Source organism: Aegilops tauschii, chromosome 5 (assembly GCF_002575655.3).
Source record: "Aegilops tauschii subsp. strangulata cultivar AL8/78 chromosome 5, Aet v6.0, whole genome shotgun sequence".
Classification (NCBI taxonomy): Eukaryota; Viridiplantae; Streptophyta; class Magnoliopsida; order Poales; family Poaceae; genus Aegilops; species Aegilops tauschii.
Genome location: NC_053039.3, coordinates 377,747,834 through 377,770,097, shown reverse-complemented (window position 1 = coordinate 377,770,097; position 22,264 = coordinate 377,747,834). Strand labels below are relative to the sequence as shown.

At 45.3% G+C, this 22,264-nt stretch overlaps 1 long non-coding RNA gene across 1 annotated transcript; it reads right to left on the bottom strand.

Moving 5' to 3' along the window:
* Positions 1-18,422: 18,422 nt before the first annotated feature.
* LOC141023438 (uncharacterized) lies at positions 18,423-21,980 on the bottom strand. The gene is made up of 2 exons (XR_012184904.1): positions 19,662-21,980; positions 18,423-19,560 (listed from the first exon to the last, which is right to left on the bottom strand). It is a non-coding gene; the product is annotated as an uncharacterized lncRNA (long non-coding RNA).
* Between the last annotated feature and the right edge of the window lie 284 nt (positions 21,981-22,264).

Sequence of the window (22,264 nt, the reverse complement as noted above, 5' to 3'; positions counted from 1 at the left end):
TTGTCCGCTAAGTATTTGGGGCAGTTCCGCTTCCAGTGACCACTTCCCTTGCAATAAAAGCACTCAGTCTCAAGCTTGGGTCCATTGTTTGACTTCTTCCCGGCAACTGGCTTACCGGGCGTGGCAACTCCCTTGCCGTCCTTCTTTAAGTTCTTCTTACCCTTGCCTTTCTTGAACTTAGTGGTTTTATTCACCATCAACACTTGATGTTCTTTTCTGATCTCCACCTCCGCTGATTTCAGCATCGAATATACCTCAGGAATGGTCTTTTCCATCCCCTGCATATTGAAGTTCATCACAAAGCTCTTGTAGCTCGGTGGAAGCGACTGAAGGATTCTGTCAATGACCGCGTCATCCGGGAGATTAACTCCCAGCTGAGACAAGCGGTTGTGTAACCCAGACATTCTGAGTATGTGCTCACTAACAGAACTATTTTCCTCCATTTTACAGCTGAAGAACTTGTCGGAGACTTCATATCTCTCGACCCGGGCATGAGCTTGGAAAACCATTTTCAGCTCTTCGAACATCTCATATGCTCCATGTTTCTCAAAACGCTTTTGGAGACCCGGTTCTAAGCTGTAAAGCATGCCGCACTGAACGAGGGAGTAATCATCAGCACATGATTGCCAAGCGTTCATAACGTCTTGGTTCTCTGGGATTGGTGCTTCACCTAGCGGTGCTTCTAGGACATAATCTTTCTTGGCAGCTATGAGGATGATCCTCAGGTTCCGGACCCAGTCCGTATAGTTGTTGCCATCATCTTTCAGCTTGGTTTTCTCTAGGAACGCGTTGAAGTTGAGGACAACGTGGGCCATTTGATCTACAAGACATATTGTAAAGATTTTAGACTAAGTTCATGATAATTAAGTTCATATAATGAAATTATTCAATGAACTCCCACTCAGATAGACATCCCTCTAGTCATCTAAGTGAAACATGATCCAAGTTAACTAGGCCGTGTCCGATCATCACGTGAGACGGACTAGTCAAGATCGGTGAACATCTCCATGTTGATCGTACCTTCTATACGACTCATGCTCGACCTTTCGGTCCTCCGTGTTCCGAGGCCATGTCTGTACATGCTAGGCTCGTCAAGTCAACCTAAGTGTATTGCGTGTGTTCTGAGGCCATGTCTGTACATGCTAGGCTCGTCAACACCCGTTGTATGCGAACGTTAGAATCTATCACACCCGATCATCACGTGGTGCTTCGAAACAACGAACCTTCGCAACGGTGCACAGTTAGGGGGAACACTTTCTTGAAATTATTATAAGGGATCATCTTACTTACTACCGTCGTTCTAAGCAAATAAGATGCAAAACGTGATAAACATCACATGCAATCAAATAGTGACATGATATGGCCAATATCATTTTGCTCCTTTGATCTCCATCTTCGGGGCGCCATGATCATCTTCATCACCGGCATGACACCATGATCTCCATCATCATGATCTCCATCATCGTGTCTTCATGAAGTTGTCATGCCAACGATTACTTCTACTTCTATGTCTAACGCGTTTAGCAATAAAGTAAAGTAATTTACATGGCGTTTATTCAATGACACGCAGGTCATACAAAAAATAAAGACAACTCCTATGGCTCCTGCCGGTTGTCATACTCATCGACATGCAAGTCGTGATTCCTATTACAAGAACATGATAAATTTCATACATCACATATATCTCATTCATCACATCCTTTTGGCCATATCACATCACAAGGCACATGCTGCAAAAACAAGTTAGACGTCCTCTAATTGTTGTTGCATGTTTTTACGTGGCTTCTATAGGTTTCTAGCAAGAACGTTTCTTACCTACGTAAAACCACAATGTGATATGCCAATTTCTATTTACCCTTCATAAGGACCCTTTTCATCGAATCCGTTCCGACTAAAGTGGGAGAGACAGACACCCGCTAGCCACCTTATGCAACTAGTGCATGTCAGTCGGTGGAACCTGTCTCACGTAAGCGTACGTGTAAGGTCGGTCCGGGCCGCTTCATCCCACAATGCCGCCGAAAGAAGATAAGACTAGTAGCGGCAAGAAGAATTGGCAACATCTACGCCCACAACTGCTTTGTGTTCTACTCGTGCATAGTAACTACGCATAGGCCTGGCTCATGATGCCACTGTTGGGGATCGTAGCAGAATTTTAAAATTTCCTACGCATCACCAAGATCCATCTATGGAGTATACTAGCAACGAGGGGAAAGGAGTGCATCTACATACCCTTGTAGATCGCGAGCGGAAGCGTTCCAATGAACGGGGTTGATGGAGTCGTACTCGCCGTGATCCAAATCACCGATGACCGAGTGCCGAACGGACGGCACCTCCGCGTTCAACACACGTACGGAGCAGCGACGTCTCCTCCTTCTTGATCCAGCAAGGGGGAAGGAGAGGTTGGTGGAGATCGCAGCACGTCGGCGTGGTGGTGGAAGTAGCGGGGTCTCGGCAGGGCTTCGCCAAGCTTCTGCGAGAGGGAGAGGTGTTGCAGGGGAGGAGGGAGGCGCCAAAGGCTGTTGTGTTGCTGCCCTCCCTCCCCCCACTATATATAGGACCCCTGGAGGGGGGGGGCGCCGGCCCTGGAACCCATCTACATGGGGGGGGGGGGGGCGGCGGCCAAGGGGGAAGGGGGGGTGGCTTCCCCCCCAAGCCAAGTGGGGCGCCCCCCACCCTAGGGTTTCCAACCCTAGGCGCAGGGGGGAGGCCCATGGGGGCACCCCAGCCCACTAAGGGCTGGTTCCCTTCCCACTTCAGCCCATGGGGCCCTCCGAGATAGGTTGCCCCACCCGGTGGACCCCCGGGACCCTTCCGGTGGTCCCGGTACAATACCGATAACCCCCGAAACTTTCCCGGTGGCCGAAACTGGACATCCTATATATAATTCTTCACCTCCGGACCATTTCGGAACTCCTCGTGATGTCCGGGATCTCATCCGGGACTCCGAACAACTTTCGGGTTTCCGCATACTCATATCTCTACAACCCTAGCGTCACCGAACCTTAAGTGTGTAGACCCTACGGGTTCGGGAGACATGCAGACATGACCGAGACGCCTCTCCGGTCAATAACCAACAGCGGGATCTGGATACCCATGTTGGCTCCCACATGTTCCACGATGATCTCATCGGATGAACCACGATGTCGAGGATTCGATCAATCCCGTATACAATTCTCTTTGTCAATCAGTATGTTACTTGCCCGAGATTCGATCGTCGGTATCCCAATACCTTGTTCAATCTCGTTACCGGCAAGTCTCTTTACTCGTACCGCAATGCATGATCCCGTGACTAACTCCTTAGTCACATTGAGCTCATTATGATGATGCATTACTGAGTGGGCCCAGAGATACCTCTCCGTCATACGGAGTGACAAATCCCAGTCTCGATCCGTGCCAACTCAACAGACACTTTCGGAGATACCCGTAGTGTACCTTTATAGTCACCCAGTTACGTTGTGACGTTTGGCACACCCAAAGTACTCTTACGGTATCCGGGAGTTGCACGATCTCATGGTCTAAGGAGAAGATACTTGACATTGGAAAAGCTCTAGCAAACGAACTACACGATCTTTGAGCTATGCTTAGGATTGGGTCTTGTCCATCACATCATTCTCCTAATGATGTGATCCCGTTGTCAATGACATCCAATGTCCATAGTCAGGAAACCATGACTATCTGTTGATCAACGAGCCAGTCAACTAGAGGCTTACTAGGGACACGTTGTAGTCTATGTATTCACACATGTATTACGATTTCCGGATAACACAATTATAGCATGAACAATAGACAATTATCATGAACAAAGAAATATAATAATAACCATTTATTATTGCCTCTAGGGCATATTTCCAACATCTCACCGTCGTGCGTGAGTAATTCCATCGTAGGCTTGCTGGACGGTGATGGGTTGGATGAGATCTATCATGTAATCGAGTTAGTTTTGTTAGGGTTTGAACCCTAGTATCCACTATGTTATGAGATTGATGTTGCTATGACTTTGCTATGCTTAATGCTTGTCACTAGGGCCCGAGTGCCATGATTTTAGATCTGAACCTATTATGTTTTCATGAATATATGTGAGTTCTTGATCCTATCTTGCAAGTCTATAGTCACCTACTATGTGTTATGATCCGGCAACCCCGAAGTGACAATAATCGGGACCACTCCCGGTGATGACCATAGTTCGAGGAGTTCATGTATTCACTATGTGCTAATGCTTTGTTCCGGTACTCTATTAAAAGGAGGCCTTAATATCCCTTAGTTTCCATTAGGACCCCGCTGCCACGGGAGGGTAGGACAAAAGATGTCATGCAAGTTCTTTTCCATAAGCACGTATGACTATATTCAGAATACATGCCTACATTACATTGATGAATTGGAGCTAGTTCTGTGCCACCCTATGTTATGATTGTTACATGATGAACCGCATCTGGCATAATTCTTCATCACCGATCCAATGCCTACGAGCTTTCTACATATTGTTCTTCGCTTATTTACTTTTCCGTTGCTACTGTTGCAATCACTACAAAACACCAAAAATATTACTTTTGCTACCGTTACTTTTGTTACCGTTACCACTACTATCATATTACTTTGCTACTAAATACTTTGCTGCAGATATTAAGTTATCCAGGTGTGGTTGAATTGACAACTCAACTGCTAATACTTGAGAAGATTCTTTGGCTCCCCTTGTGTCGAATCAATAAATTTGGGTTGAATACTCTACCCTCGAAAACTGTTGCGATCCCCTATACTTGTGGGTTATCAGCCCTCTTGTGCTCAAGATCGAGAGGAGCGCGCCCACCGCCGTGCTCGCCGGCCAGCAGCTGCCGTGACGAGCGCGCCTGCCAGAAGCCATGGCGTCGCTGCGGAGATCCCTCCCGTCGCCCGTCCAATGTGTGCCGCCGCGGAGCTCCCTTCCAGCGTGCGTGGCGGCTGCGGCCTCCTCCTGCCGGCGAGCTGTGCCTGCAGCTGTCGTGAGCTCTCCCGCTTAACGGCCTCTCTCGCTCTCTCTCTCTCTCGCTCTCCCTCTCTTTCCTGGGCACGGGGACCTGAGCCCCTGGCTATGGAGCTTGGCTGGTGGCGGCCCGTGATCCTGACCATGGCGCAAGGATGGCGGCACTCCATGCCCCTGGACGTGGCGGGCTGAGTCCCTGCCCCCTGGCCATGGCGCGCGGCTGGTGGTGGCCCGTGCTCCTGGGTGGCGGCTGGTCCTCCGCGCGGCGCTCCTTCCCCCGGCCGGCCCTGGCTTGGCGTGCAGCGGATGGTGGAGCTTGGGCCTTGGTCATGAGGAGAAGGAAGAGAACAAAAGATAAGAGGAAGAAGAGGGAACTTACATGTGGGTCCCACATGTAAGTTAACGGTCAAGCAAAATGGTCGAACAAACGGATTGTTTAGGAGTGGGCCCGGTCTTCCATAAAACGGTTTAAATCGGTAGCAATGAGTGATTAGTTTTTTTTGAAACAGCCAACCCCTGACTTGGTAGTTATCAGCGAAAAACTAAAAACCGGTAGTTTTTTGAAACTCTAGCGTGTAAAGTAGTAGTTTTATGCTATTTACTCTTTAGTTGTAGGATCATTTAGCCGGCCTCATTATTGCCATTGCATGATGTACAAAAGTGGGCATAGGTCTCAATAGTTAGTACTCCCTATGTTCATTTTTATAAGGCTTTGTAGATGTTTCATACATTGTGCAAAACAACTCAATTTTACTTGTCTGAAACGACTTATAAAAATGAACGGAGGGAGTATAAAACTTTTATGGGTGTGGCTAGGTATCGGTCTGGCTGAGATTTAACAAAGTCTCAGTCAAGTGGCATACCATGTAAGAAAAAAAGGCAAATCTTAAAAGAAAACTTTGCACGAATCTTAATGCATGATTTTACGTATATGTATATAGTATCGACTGAGACATGACCAAGTGACTTAGCAAGACTGAACTTTTATTCACCCGGTCACATGATTGCTACATATTTGGTTTTTCTAGCCCGAGAGTCTAGCGGACTTGGGGGGCAAGGTCTACGAGATGATGAGGTCGACTATTGTGAAGGTGCTGCAACGGAGGTTGTTGAAGCGTCCGAAGTGAGCACTCAAGACTGAGAGTGACCCAGGAAAGAACACCGGATGAAGCTGAAATTCTATTGAATAATATGTTGACAAATGAAAATAATTGGACACTTCCTGAGCCAGCTCCTGAGCCTATTCCTAAACCAACTCCGAAGAAGAGAGGTGTTCTATTTCTCAGTCCTGAAGATATGCAAGAGGCAAAGAAATCTATGAAAGAAAAAGGTATTAAAGCTGAAGATGTTAAGAATTTACCTCCTATTAAAGAAATACATGGTCTTAATTTACCGCCTGTTGAAGAAACATATGATCTTAATCCATTACCTATTGAAGAAACTCATGGTCTTGATAACCCGACATAGGTAGTAAAGGTAAATTCTCTCTATAGATATGATAAAGCTGAAATCCCTCCTACTAAAATTGCTAGCCAATGCTTGGATGAGTTTGATAACTTTATGGTTAAGCAAGAAGATTTCAATGCTTATTTTGGTAGACAATGAAAACAAAATGCTTATATGATCGAACACTTGGGTGATTACATGGCTAATATTAAAGGTGAACTTAAACTCATTAGTAAACATGCTTCTATGGTTACCACTCAAGTAGAACAAGTACTTAAGGCTCAAAATGATTTGCTCAATGAAATGAATAGTAAGAAAAATGATTATGCTGTTAGAGTGGCTACTAGAACTGGTAGGATGACTCAGGAACCTTTGTATCCTGAAGGCCACCCTAAGAGAATTGAGCAGGATTCTCAGAGAAATAATATTGATGCACCTAGTCCTTCTAAAAAGAAGAAAAAGAAAAATGATAGGACTTTGCATGCTTCTAGTGAACCTATTGCTGAACCACTTGAGAATCCAAATGATATATCTATTTCTGATGCTGAAACACAATCTGGTAATGAACATGAGCCTAATGAAAATGCTAATGATGATGTTCATGATGATGCTCAACCTAGTAATGATAATGATGTAGAAATTGAACCTGCTGTTGATCTTGATAACCCACAATCAAAGAATCAACGTTATGATAAGAGAGACTTTGTTGCTAGGAAACATGGTAAAGAAAGGGAACCATGGGTTCAGAAACCCATGCCTTTTCCTCCTAAACCATCCAAGAAAAAGGATGATGAGGATTCTGAGCGCTTTGCTGAAATGATTAGACCTATCTTTTTGCGTATGCGATTAACTGATATGCTCAAAATGAATCCTTATGCTAAGTATATGAAAGATATTGTTACAAATAAGAGAAAGATACCTGAAGCTGAGATTTCCACCATGCTTGCTAATTATACTTTTAAGGGTGGAATACCTAAGAAACTAGGAGATCCAGGAGTACCCACTATACCATGCTCCATTAAAAGAAACTATGTTAAAACTGCTTTATGTGATCTTGGAGCCGGTGTTAGTGTTATGCCTCTCTCTTTATATCGTAGACTTGATTTGAATAAGTTGACACCTACTGAAATATCTTTGCAAATGGCTGATAAATCAACTGCTATACCTGTCGGTATTTGTGAGGATGTGCCTGTTGTGGTTGCAAACGTTACTATTTTAACGGACTTTGTTATTCTTGATATTCCCGAGGACGATAGTATGTCTATTATTCTTGGAAGACCCTTTTTGAATACTGCAGGGGCTGTTATTGATTGCAACAAAGGCAATGTCACTTTTCATGTTAATGGTAACGAGCATACGGTACACTTTCTGAGGAAACAACCTCAAGTTCATAGTATCAATTCTATTGGAAAAATTCCATCGATTATATTTGGAGGTTTTGAATTTCCTCTTCCTACTGTCAAAAATAAATATGATATTCTTATTGTTGGGGATGTGCATATCCCCGTTGAGGTAACATAGTGTTATTCGAAATTTCTCCGGTTTCATGTTATTCGGAATGAGTTTGTTAACAAGACTTGATCAACCTTGTTAGTGGATTCATTTTGATGAGCATGAGATGGATGAAACTAGAAGGCACAACCTTCTGTACCCCCTCTCTACTTTCTGTTATTTAGTTGAAATAAAGTAAAATAGTATTTTTCTGTCTGTTTTCTGATTTATCTGTGCAATATAAAAATACCCCAAAAATAAAAGTTCTCCAAATGCCCTGAAAATGGAATATGATTTTTTATAGAATTTTTGAGAATATCTGGCACTGAGAACACAGCAGGAGGGGCAAGCACCTGGCCACGAGGGTGGAGGGCGCGCCCTACCCCCTGGGCGCGCCCCCTACCTCATGGGCCCATGGTGGCCCTCCTCCACTTATTCCTGCACCCACACACTCCTTCTTCCTCCCACAAACACCAATATCCAGCTCAAGCACGAGTTCTAGCTCATTTTGCTGCGATTTTCGATCTCCTTGCTCAAAGCACCTCTCACAAAACTGCTTGGGGAGATTGTTCCTTGGTATGTGACTCCTCCATTGGTCCAATTAGTTTTTGTTCTAGTGCTCTATTCATTGCAAATTTGTGCTGCCTAGGTGACCATGTTCTTAAGCTTGCATGTCAAATTTATATGGTTCCAAGTAGTTCTAATGCATGATATAGTCTCTAGGCACTTGTAGGAGTAGATGCTATCAATTTTATTGAGCTTGGTTCACTTTTGTTTGAAGTTACTAAAAATTTCAGAATTTTTCAGAAAATAATGAAGAGATTTTTGAGGGGCTCATCGAGCCGAAGCTCGAAGGAAAAGCAAAGTGAAAAAGCACAGAGGCCCAAATATAATTTGCCTCGCACCACGGAGGTCCGGCCATGTGAATGGCCTTCCGATGATTTCTTGAGAGAAGCCGGGATTTATGATGATTTCTATTCATTGGCTGAGAATGCTGGCCTCACCGACTTCCTCCGCGACCAACGTCATCAGTATCTCTTACTCACCAATACTTTTGTGCAAAACTTCTACTATTTTCCTAAAGAAATACCTCCTTCAGTAGAGTTTCATTTATATGATGTTGTTAAGAAGATGCCACTAGATGAATTTTGCAAGGTTTGCAAAATACCCTTTGAGGGTACCTTAGATGAACCACATCGTAAAGATGTGGACGGGTTTATTGACACCATTACTGTGGGGGAAACCAGGAAGGTTTCCGATGCAAGAATCACTAGCATACATTTTCCTGTTTTACGTTACTTTGCCATATTTGCTAGTCGTTGCTTGATTGGTCGCGGAAACTGTGGAAACCTTAGTGTTCCTGATATTATCATTTTGTTCCATGGTTTATTTTCCGATAACACTGTTAGTATGGGCGGTATTATTGCTAAACGGTTAAGTTTGAACCGTACTAAGGGTCCCATCTTTGAAGGTATTTATGCTTCACGACTTGCTGCACATTATAACATACCTATTAGGCTCTATGAGAAAGAAGAAAAATTGCTGCCCAATGCTTATTTAGATTATAAGAGTATGGTAGCGCATGACTTTATTGTTAAGAACAAGGAAGGGGAGCTTAAATACAAATTGTTCTTGATAAACATCACCCTGAGACTATTACCTTGCCTGCTCCTTCCTTGTTTAATTTATCTGAAGGTCCGTATCTTGTTCCGTGGGCGGCCATTTATGCTTACCGGAACCCTACACCAGCCCCAGAGCCGGAACCACAATTTGAGCCTCCACGAAAGTCTGATTACTTTTGGGATCCGGAGATGACTGCCAGCCAGTGGCAGTCAGAGTCCTCCGCAGCTTAGTACGACCCTGGCTACAACTATGGATATCCGCCAGGCCATCCGTGGCAATAAACCAACTTAGGCCAAAAGCCTAAGCTTGGGGGAGTACGTATCTCTCACCGACTTTACATTTATGTTCACACACTCATTGCTAGATGTCGGTGCTCATACTCTTTCACTGTAATATCCATGCTAGTTTATTTTTTTTTTCTTTTTCCTGCTTTCTTCTTGTGTGTTTAATAAACCTTAAGAAAAACCAAAAAAAATTAGTGTAACTTTTAGTTAGTTTACTTTTCTTGCTGTAGTAGTAATAATCAAAAAAGAAAACCCAAAAAGATTTCCCGTTCTTCTTTTGCTTGTTGGGAGCTTTCCCGTGTAAATAGTTTTATTTCTTTTCTTTTCTTTGGGGGTCGATAGGGGAAGACCATGATTAAATTTTTGAAGTGGCTCTTATATGCATTATTGTTGATTTAACCAAGAGCCCATATTGCCTTGTCTTCTCCTGTTTATTGAATGCTCGCAGATTCCAGCTTAGTCCAATGCACGTGCACTCTTATTATTATTCACATCGTTCGGTCGTGCAAGTGAAAGGCAATTATGACGATATATGAGGGACTGACTGAGATGAGAAAAGCTGGTATGAACTCGACCTCTCTTGTTTTTGTAAATATGATGAGTTCATCGTTCTTGATTCAGCCTATTATGAATAAACATGTTTGGAATGACAATTAGAGATCATAGTTGCTCGTGCCATGCTTGATTAGCTATGAGTTATAATGGTTTACCTTGCATGCCAACATGCTATTAAAATGGTTGTGATGTGGTATAGTGGGGTGGTATCCTCCTTTGAATGATTTAAGTGACTTGACTTGGCACATGTTCACACATGTAGTTGAAACAAAATCAACATAGCCTTCACTATATTATGTTCATGGCGGATTATATCCTACTCATGCTTGCACTCAATGTTTATTCATTTTAATGCATGTTCATGACTGTTGTCGCTCTCTAGTTGGTCGCTTCCCAGTCTTTTGCTAGCCTTCACTTGTACTAAGCGGGAATACTGCTTGTGCATCCAATCCCTTAAACCCCAAAGTTATTCCATACGAGTCCACTATACCTTCCTATATGCGGTATCTACCTGCCGTTCCAAGTAAATTTGTATGTGCCAAACTCTAAACCTTCAAACGAAATTCTGTTTTGTATGCTCGAATAGCTCATGTATCAACTAGGGCTATCCGTATCTTCCATGCTAGGCGGGTTATTCTCAAGAGAAGTGGACTCCGCTCCTCACTCACGAGAAAATGGCTGGTCACCGAGATGCCCAGTCCCATGCTTTATGCAAACTAAATCAAAATAATTGCAAACAAAACTCCCCCTGGGACTGTTGCTAGTTGGAGGCACTCGTTGTTTCGAGCAAGCCATGGATTGATGCTTGTTGGTGGAGGGGGAGTATAAACTTTACCATTCTGTTTGGGAACCACCTATAATGTTTGTAGCATGGAAGATATAGCCATCTCTTGGTTGTTATGTTGACAATGAAAGTATGCCGCTCAAAATATTATTTATCTCTATTTCAAACCGAGCTCTGGCACCTCTACAAATCCCTGCTTCCCTCTGCGAAGGGCCTATCTATTTACTTTTACGTTGAGTCATCACCCTCTTATTAAAAAGCACTAGCTGGAGAGCGCAGCTGTCATTTTCATTCATTACTATTAATTTATATTGGGTATGACTATGATTGGATCTCTTTTACCATGAATTACAATGTCTAGTCAGTCCTTGATCTTTAAAGGTGCTTTGGATTTATGTTTTGCGGTCTCAGAAAGGGCTAGCGAGATACCATCTTGTTATATCATATTATGATTGTTTTGAGAAAGTGTTGTCATCCGAGATTTATTATTATGGCTCACTAGTTGATTATGCCATTGATATGAGTAAACACGAGACCTAAGAGTTATTATGAATGTGGTTAGTCATAATGTTTGCTGAAAACTTGAATGCTGGCTTTACATATTTACAACAACAAGAGCAAACAGAGTTTGTAAAAGCTTTTCTTTATCACTTTCAGTTTATCAACTGAATTGCTTGAGGACAAGCAAAGGTTTAAGCTTGGGGGAGTTGATACGTCTCCGTCGTATCTACTTTTCCAAACACTTTTGCCCTTGTTTTGGACTCTAACTTGCATGATTTGAATGGAACTAACCCAGACTGACGCTGTTTTCAGCAGACTTTCCATGGTGTTATTTATGTGCAGAAACAAAAGTTCTCGGAATGACCTGAAACTCCACGGAACATCTATTTGGAAAATAAGAAAAATACCGGAAGAAAAATCCACGTCAGGGCCCACACCCTGTCCACGAGGGTGGAGGGCGCGCCTGCCCCCCTAGGGCGCGCCCCCTACCTCGTGGGCCCCCTGACGCTCCACCGACCTCAACTCCAACTCCATATATTCACTTTCGGGGAGAAAAAATCAGAGAGAAGGATTCATCGTGTTTTACGATACGGAGCCGCCGCCAAGCCCTAAAACCTCTCGGGAGGGCTGATCTGGAGTCCGTTCGGGGCTCCGGAGAGGGGATACGTCGCCATCGTCATCATCAACCATCCTCCATCACCAATTTCATGATGCTCACCGCCGTGCGTGAGTAATTCCATCGTAGGCTTGCTGGACGGTGATGGGTTGGATGAGATCTATCATGTAATCGAGTAAGTTTTGTTAGGGTTTGAACCCTAGTATCCACTATGTTATGAGATTGATGTTGCTATGACTTTGCTATGCTTAATGCTTGTCACTAGGGCCCGAGTGCCATGATTTCAGATCTGAACCTCTTATGTTTTCATGAATATATGTGAGTTCTTGATCCTATCTTGCAAGTCTATAGTCACCTACTATGTGTTATGATCCGGCAACCCCGAAGTGACAATAATCGGGACCACTCCCGGTGATGACCATAGTTTGAGGAGTTCATGTATTCACTATGTGCTAATGCTTTGTTCCGGTACTCTATTAAAGGGAGGCCTGAATATCCCTTAGTTTCCATTAGGACCCCGCTGCCACAGGAGGGTAGGACAAAAGATGTCATGCAAGTTCTTTTCCATAAGCACGTATGACTATATTCGGAATACATGCCTACATTACATTGATGAATTGGAGCTAGTTCTGTGTCATCCTATGTTATGATTGTTACATGATGAACCGCATCCGGCATAATTCTCCATCACCGATCCAACGCCTACGAGCTTTTTACATATTGTTCTTCGCTTATTTACTTTTCCGTTGCTACTGTTACAATCACTACAAAACACCAAAAATATTACTTTTGCTACCGTTACTTTTGTTACCGTTACCACTACTATCATATTACTTTGCTACTAAATACTTTGCTGCAGATATTAAGTTATCCAGGTGTGGTTGAATTGACAACTCAAATGCTAATGCTTGAGAATATTCTTTGGCTCCCCTTGTGTCGAATCAATAAATTTGGGTTGAATACTCTACCCTCGAAAACTGTTGCGATCCCCTATACTTGTGGGTTATCAGCCCCCTTGTGCTCAAGATCGAGAGCAACGCGCCCACCGCCGTGCTCGCCGGCCAGCAGCCGCCGTGACGAGCGCGCCTGCCAGAAGCCATGGCGTCGCTGCGGAGATCCCTCCCGTCGCCCGTCCAATGTGTGCCGCAGCGGAGCTCCCTTCCAGCGTGCGTGGCGGCTGCGGCCTCCTCCTGCCGGCGAGCTGCGCCTACAGCTGTCGTGAGCTCTCCCGCTTAACGGCCTCTCTCTCGCTCTCCCTCTCTTTCCTGGGCACGGGGACCCGAGCCCCTGGCTATGGAGCTCGGCTGGTGGCGGCCCGTGATCCTGGCCATAGCGCAAGGATGGCGGCAGTCCATGCCCCTGGACGTGGCGGGCTGAGTCCCTGCCCCCTGGCCATGGCGTGCGGCTGGTGGCGGCCCGTGCTCCTGGGTGGCGGCTGGTCCTCCGCGCGGCGCTCCTTCCCCCGGCCGGCCCTGGCTTGGCGTGCAGCGGGTGGTGGAGCTTGGGCCTTGGTCATGAGGAGAAGGAAGAACAAAAGATAGGGAACTTACATGTGGGTCCCACATGTAAGTTAACGGTCAAGCAAAACGGTCGAACAAACGGATTGTTTAGGAGTGGGCCCGGTCTTCCATAAAACGGTTTAAATCGGTAGCAATGAGTGATTTTTTTTTTTAAACAGCCAACCCCTGACTTGGTAGTTATCAGCGAAAAACTAAAAATCGGTAGTTTTTTGAAACTCTAGCGTGTAAAGTAGTAGTTTTATGCTATTTACTCTTTAGTTGTAGGATCATTTAGCCAGCCTCATTATTGCCATTGCATGATGTACAAAAGTGGGCATAGATCTCAATAGTTAGTACTCCCTATGTTCATTTTTATAAGGCTTTGTAGATGTTTCACACATTGTGCAAAACAACTCAATTTTACTTGTCTGAAACGACTTATAAAAATGAACGGAGGGAGTATAAAACTTTTATGGGTGTGGCTAGGTCTCGGTCTGACTGAGATTTAACAAAGTCTCAGTCAAGTGGCATACCATGTAAGAAAAAAAAAGGCAAATCTTAAAAGAAAACTTTGCACGAATCTTAATGCATGATTTTACGTATATGTATATAGTATCGACTGAGACATGACCAAGTGACTTAGCAAGACTGAACTTTTATTCACCCGGTCACATGATTGCTACGTATTTGGTTTGTCTAGCCCGAGAGTAGCGGACTTGGGGGGCAAGGTCTACGAGATGATGAGGTCGACTATTGTGAAGGTGCTGCAACGGAGGTTGTTGAAGCGTCCGAAGTGAGCACTCAAGATTGAGAGTGACCCATGCAGAGATTAGTTAGCGCTGTAGGCATTTTTCCAGGCCTCTTCTCGCACCACACTCAACCATAAATAACTATTAAATAAATATAACGTGGTGAAGTGAGCGTGGGGGTGGGGGGCATATGACCCTGTCCATCCCATAATCAGTAGCGGAGCCAGCTCGGCTGGTGAGCCGGGGCAAAGTCCATGACGCTCCTGCCTGCCGGTTGTGTGCCCTTGCAAAATGATGTTCGGCTCTCCATTAACTACTAATGGTCAAAGGAGAATGCATGGCACAGCCCGGGCAATTGCACCGGCTAGCTGGGAGGTGGCTCGGCCATTGCCCATAATTGTGTTAACGTTATGTTCTACAAATTACATTTTTAAAATTTGTAGGGCGGCGGCCTTCAAATCGACTCACAGGTGAATCAAAGGGCAATGGTGTGTGTCCTCCGTTCACCAACGTGAACCCCAACACATACAAGTTTTTTTTCCGAAAAATATCGAATCTATTATAAATATTCGTCAAAAGTACAAAGCAGGTACGAGTTTCAGGCGTGTTCACCCTCTATTTGCACCATGGCGTCGAGGTCCACGCCGCCTGACGTCTCGTCGGCCTCTAGGTTCTCAAACGCACGCAACTTTTGGATGCCGACTTTCGACACGTATTAGTGTCGCTGCGAAGACAATAAGGGGAAGGGCAAAGGGAAGAAGTGGTGTACTACTATATGTTTAATTATATATTTATGGATAGATATTGCGTTGATTTACGTTGCATGAATTATATGAATATGGGACTGAGATATGAGGGGGGCAACTTAGGGGGCGGACAAATAGGGGCCAAGCCCCTCCTATCCGCGCGTTCACGGACATATAAGGGTAAAATTACTGCAATCTGATTGAAGATTCTCTTATATTCTTCCCGCTTTCTATGCCTCTTGTGTAACTAGATGATGCCCCGGGCGTTGTTGTGGGAACATTGATAAAAGCGATGCATAAATAGGCGCTAAAAACCAAAACTATTGCAAAAAAGAAAAAGATTTCGCTATGTTTATATTTTGAAATAATAAAGCATATAAAAAATGTTGTATAAAAAGAGAAAATTATTAGGTTGAAGTCAACGGGGTGCCTACATAACAAAAACTTGTAACATGACCTAAATATATTTGCTCCAAGCGTCCCAACGTATATACCATATATACCCACACAAATATTAGTGAAACAAATTGACATGCATGATTGCTGAGGTGGCATGGTTGCACATAGGAATGAAAATGGAGCCGAAATTTTTGGCTTTTTTGGCGGAAAAATGAAAACGAAGAGGGAAAATGGAAGTGAAAAGGAAATTTTGCAAAACGGAACAGATTTTTGTGTGTGCGGAAATGATACGATATTTTCTGGTGGAACAGGTGCAGAAACAAAATTTCATGTTTCCGCTAATACGAAAAATCTCTGTTTTTAGTATGAGCACATGGCCGTTTTGTAGCCCAACAAACACACAATTAAACCCTACACACGATGAGCAGAATAGCCCAGATGGCCCAAATTCTACAGCACTACTACTACATCGAGCATGGTAGCACGCAAGCGGAACCCCTAACCCCTAATCGAGCACGCTGCCATCACTGACATATCCTATTATATAGCCATGATATATCACAATATTTAGTAATCATCTTATCATTGAACAACTTTGTTAGTTTCCTTGTTTTTTTTATCTATTCTTCAAGGGGTCTTTAGTTCCTGTGAACAGTCCGCTTTCATCTCTGTGTCCGTGCCGTATTTGCTCCATTTTGTTTTAGGTAGTGTTCGCTTATGTATTGTTTCTGGGGGTTTTGTATTCGTTTCTGTAAAAAAAAAAACAGATGTGGCAGCACCTAGTTTTATCCGTTTCCGTTTCGTTTTCACCCCTAGTTGCATGGATGGGTTAGCGCACAAAATATAACTTATGACCACATGCATGACTTAATGACATGGTTGCATGAAGAGGAAAAATAGGTAGCTGTGTTAAAAAAAAGGAAAAATAGGTAGTTGGTTGTGGCTATTTAAGAATAGAGGATTAACTCTGCTCACTACTTTTAAATTTAATAAAATGGTTCAGCCCGGCATTTTGCCCGCCGTAGACCCCTCAAATAGTTAGAAAACAATATATGTTTGGAATGTGGATGGTGACATGCAACGGCAGGCGACGAGACATGATGTGTGATGCGAGGATGTGCGAGAGCGGATAGAAGGGATCAGAGGCTAGCACTCCCGGGTGCCACACACCCCCTATATGAATATATCATTAAAAACACTAGATCATAAAGGCGCGCGTTGCCGCGCTAGTCCATCTTAACAAAGGGGGGTATAAATACTTAGGAATACGATCGTTGTAATGTTGTTTAAAGTGAATACATGCATACATAGTGTTAAATTTAAATGCTCCAATAGAGAGCATAATATCGCTAAGCATGTATAGACACACGAACAGATTCACGAAGCACAACGCAGCAAAGTATGACAAGGCATTGAAGAATCCAAAATGTTTGGTATATGTCACGACATCAAATATCAACCTGTCTAACACAATGGTGAGGAGGATGTCGGTATATTATTAATAAAATAAAAATACAATAACATAAATGAGTAATTGTATTGTACCTTTGAGTTGTATGGATATAATATGTGTAATCGATGAAGTATTTTGAGATTATTTTGGATAAACATGTGTGCTCTGTATATGTGCACGCTGTAGTAAGCCCTTACCACTACTAAATATATTTGGTTCTTGCATCATTATTGAGGATATAACATCTTAACGTAGTCAAATAGATTATATTAGTCACATAAATGTAAGAAACAAAATCCTCATCGTATATCATATTCGAGTGTTGCTGAAGTGCAGATGAAAACGAGATGATACCAATTTATTTGTGCTAGAAATCTACATTTGCATCAGTGGGTTAATCATTCCACTATAACTTTTATTTCGATCAGCTCCAGTCGTTGGAGGTTTCATTCAGTAGGTGGAACCTGAAGTTATTTAGTCATTGGTGTTCAACTTGTTCAGCCGGATCCTACAACATAGCTCGTTGTTAGTTAAATATAAGGATCTTTAATCTTGAAAATCATGTAACGGAGTGTGATGATCCTCAGCCATTGAGAGAAGCACATGTTGTGCACCAAATAACAAGAATAAATGATTGGGAATTCATAGCTGCAGAACAAGAAGAAAACAACGAAATTGCTGAACATCAAAGCAGTTCCATGAAAATAGAAGCTGAAATAACATTTGGTTTGGTTCACGATGGGACTGCACTGAACAGCATCGCGGCAGTGGAAGTTGACCGTGCTATGTTGTCCTCGGCCTTTTACTTTCAGGGGAGCATGAAGAGCATGACGGAGTAGTGATTGGGGATGGCAGGGCTCATGCAACATCACTGAATCATTTATACTTGGGCTGCTGCTTGTCAAATTTGACGGGGACGTTCTAGCAGCCCATCCGGCCCGGCATGCATTTCCAGCCCAATCAACCGTAACAAGTCTAGGTAAGTCAGCGGAGTAGCAGCCCACGAAACACCGGATGTGAGGCTGGAGATAGACCCATCAATAATCGAACGGCTAAGGATGTTAAGACGCTGTGAGCAGCCGTAGCTCGTCCCGTTATACTGTTTCTTAATAGCAGGAAATCCTACCAATACCGCATCCATCCATTCCCCGTGAAACTGAACACGAATGTACAATTGACATCCAGGTTTGCTATCCTAAAATTTTAGGTTTTTTTATAAATTTCTTGATATTTTTTAATGCTATATTTATATAGGGGTGTGTGGCACCCAGAGGCACAAATCCGGGGAATTTGATTTCTTGCCATGATTTACTTTGAAGTTTGACGATTTGCCACTCCTTATTTCGTAATTGCTTTTTTGCCATTCCTTACTTGGGACTTGGAAGATTTGCCCCTGCGCACGGATAAACCCGAGATTGCCCCTGCTCCTACCCCATTGACTACTCACGGGTCACGACACTAATTCCACAGATAACCCCCGCAAAAAAAAAAATTCCACAGATAAGAGACGACGGCGGCGACTACATCACGGGGCCTCTGCTCCTTCTCCGTCGACGGCACGTTGCTCCATGGCTGACCTCCTACCCATCCTCCCCAAATCCCTTCGACCCACCCTGCTGCCTCCCGATCGACGAGTACAGGAAACGGGAGAGGAGCTCGCTCCCCATCTCCCTCACCGCCTGCGTGCCGCATCCACCAGTTTTCTCGTCGCCAGCGGCGCCTGAGGCGGGGTGAGGTAGCAAGTTCGATCCCCGACGCGCGACCCCGTCGGGAGCGAGGCGAGCCACCGGGTGGAGGCCTGGAGCGGCGCCCTAGGCCCTCCCCATGGTGCGTCCCGCCCGGCATCTGGTATTCCGACGGCGCAGCCGACGGCCTAGAGGAGAGCGACGCGAGGAGGAGGAGAGCAGCCGGCCATCAGAGAGGGCGGCGGCGGTAGTGAATGGGTTCATCCTGTCCTGGTTTGATTTCAATCGATGAATCGGGGTGCACTGCTCCTGCGAGGTAAAAGCACCCCAGTATCCTGACTTACACAGAATGTGATGTTTTAGTCCTAAACTTGCAAAGTGCAACTCCATCATACCCCAACTTGCAGTAGATATGATGATTTAGTCCCTGGCCTATCATAGCTCGACAGATGGCTGGATCGGTCGTCGCCGCACTTTTGCAAATAACACCCTGCAGTCTTCTCTAATTAACCCGCAGTACAACCTTTTCGGGAGGGAGCATGGAGGTGGTAAATACCGAAATGGATGTGTGGAAAATGAGCCCACAGATGCATGCAGACGATCGGTGATAAATACACAAAGTATTGAACAAATCAAAGATCGAACCCGGTCCGATCAAAATGTGTGTTGAGAAATAGAGAAGATGAAGTTAATTACATTCTTGGCAGCTGCGCTGAAAGCCTCCCTGTGGGTGATGTCCGGATTGTTGGCCTTGATACGCTGAATCTCGTCTCTGCATACGTACATAGGAAATCATGCATCATGCATACGAATTTTGCCAGAGAGAAGATTCAAGCTAAAACGGGGAACTAGAATGAACCACTGATCACTCACTTGATGAATCAGTTGTATGCCGAGGGAACTCTCTCTTCTCTGGATCTGCAGAAAATCACGGCAAGCAGCATAAAATTAAGGACATAAACTTGGCAGCTCCAGCACGGATCAAGGAGAAAAATCAGACAAGTGCAACCTGTTGGCCGTTTGGTACTCCTACAATCATATATATACGGAACCTACAGAACTGATTATGTTTCTCATTCCTAATGCCCTCTGCATTTATTTAGTTTAGTTCTCCTATGCCTATAGTATCACACACTGTGCATATGTTAACGTTGGAGTTTGGGGAAGAAATTCCTCGACGGACAAAAGGTACTATTGGGCCTGGGAGCAAATTATTCAACAGGTCTCTTCCACTCGAAAACTCCATTGACCGCCCAGAAAGAATCCTTAAAAGAGAGACAGAATGCATAAAGAGGGAGCCAACGACCCAAAGAGATGTATACTGCTCAAATTTGGTTAGCAGTACAGCGTGCACTGCTCGTTCAACACGAGCGGTATATGTAATTTGAGGGCAATTTGGGGATATTAATTTTCAGCTAATCAGACAGATTAAGGCTACCCCTTTCATCTGGTTTCGCCGTCCGCATGCATCCTCTTCCTCCGCAAGCCCATCTCCCGTCCCTTCCTCGGCCAGCCTGGCTCGTAGACCAGGCGCTCGGCAGCATGTCAGTATGTCACAGGTCTCGCCGACGTCTCCTACCTACACCGTTGTGGCGTTGTCCTCTTCCTTGCTAGGCCATATGTGAAGCAATGGCTTACGCTGCTCATGGTGGCCTGGTTCATGGCGGTGGTGGCGAAACCACCGGACACCACTGGCGAGCTGTCCGCCATTGACAAGAAGGTCATACAGAAATACGTAATCCTCGCCACGGCTCCCAGGCAGCAGGGCGTAGACGACAGAGGCTCACGGTCATGGACAGTTTAGTGTTCACCTTTGTAGAGTTGGCCATGTCCAATGCAAATTCATGTTTTAAATTGTATATTGGTTCAAGCTGTTGCCTATTCCAGTGATGGCTCGGTTATTTCCTAGCATCTGAAGAAAGTTTTAACGTCACTCAGTTTCTAAGATGCAATCATACTAGATACAGCCAAGCATGGATAACTGAACTTCTAATCCATAACAAGGCAGCATACGGTCGAGGCCTGCCGCAAGGTCACGGGTGCGTGAGCCTGAAGGTCTACAAGAGGAGCATGGCGAGAGTTAGATGGACGAAGCGAACTAACGCAGCGACAGCGGCAGCAAGAGCGGCCGAGGGCAGTTGGACGACAGGTTGGGCGTGCAATATCGGGGACGGCGTGTCGGGGTTGAGTTGGAGCTTGGCTGCCTAGGGCGACGGCGGGAGGTGAGATTGCCCTGCAGCGGCGTTTCCTCTCGACAGCAATGACAGATACAAACAAAGAGTTTGTTAATTAGAGAAGACTCCAGGGTGTTATTTGCAAAAGTGCAGGCGCTGACCAGTCCATCTGGCTGCCACTTGTCGAGCTATGATGGGCCGGGGACTAAATCATCACATCCACTGCAAGTTGGGTATGGTGGAGTTGCATTTTGCAAATTTGGGATTAAAACATCACATTCTGTGCAAGTTAGGGTACCTGGGTGCTTTTACCTCCTGCTCAAACTAGCACGAAGGGTATTTTGATCCACTGTTTTATGCATATATTATGTCAATCATTTGTAAGTATTGTTTTTGTGTGAAAAAGTGGCAAAAAATCAAAGTGCAAAGTAAAGAGTGGCAACTGATCAATTACAATGTAAAAAGTGGTGGCTAAAAATCAAAAAACCCCACAAATCCTCATCCTTCCCAAGCCCGCGACCTTGTCCGACCCTCCTCCTGATCACTGACGACGCAATCACACAAGTAGCGCACGGGCCTCACCGCTGCAGCCTGGCTTCGCCCCTGCCCGAATCCCCGATCGAAGCCGCGCACATGTCAACGGGGGCCGCCGCACGTGGAAAGGCACGCCGTTCATTCCTTGCCACCGCGCGCGCGCACCGACGCCCCGTGGACACCACGCAACGGCAGGCCTCTGCTCTGCTATGCTCTCACGAGCACCAGCACCAGCACCAGCGGCAGCAACGTTAGGGCAACCAACCAACCAGCAGACGCATCCATGGGTTTCTGCAAGTAGCAAGCGACGACAGCAGCAGAGCAGAGAAATCAGTGAGCAACAGCGGCCGATTAGACCCCGGAACCCGACGTGCATGGCCGCCCTGTACCCGTCACAGTTCGCCGGGCGGCGGCCTTCAAATCGACTCGGACAGGTGATGCGGGGGGCAAGGGCGCGTGTGCTCCGCCCACCAACTACCCGAGCACGGGCACGAGTTACGGACGTGTCCAGCCTCTGTTTGCACCACGGCGAGGGCACGTATCTACTGGTAGCTACCATCTGGTTCAGAGGCCTGCAGGGTGGTGGTGGTCGTCGAGTCACTCCAAAGCCTTGCAGCTGTTCGTCGTCGTCGCTTGCCGCCAAGGCAACTACACCGTCTCCACGTGAACTCCGCGCGACGTCCTACCCTACCGGACGGTCGAGGGTGGTAGGGGTAGGGGCACGGCCGCCCACAGCGCGCGATCCGAGCGTACGTGCGGTGAACCTGA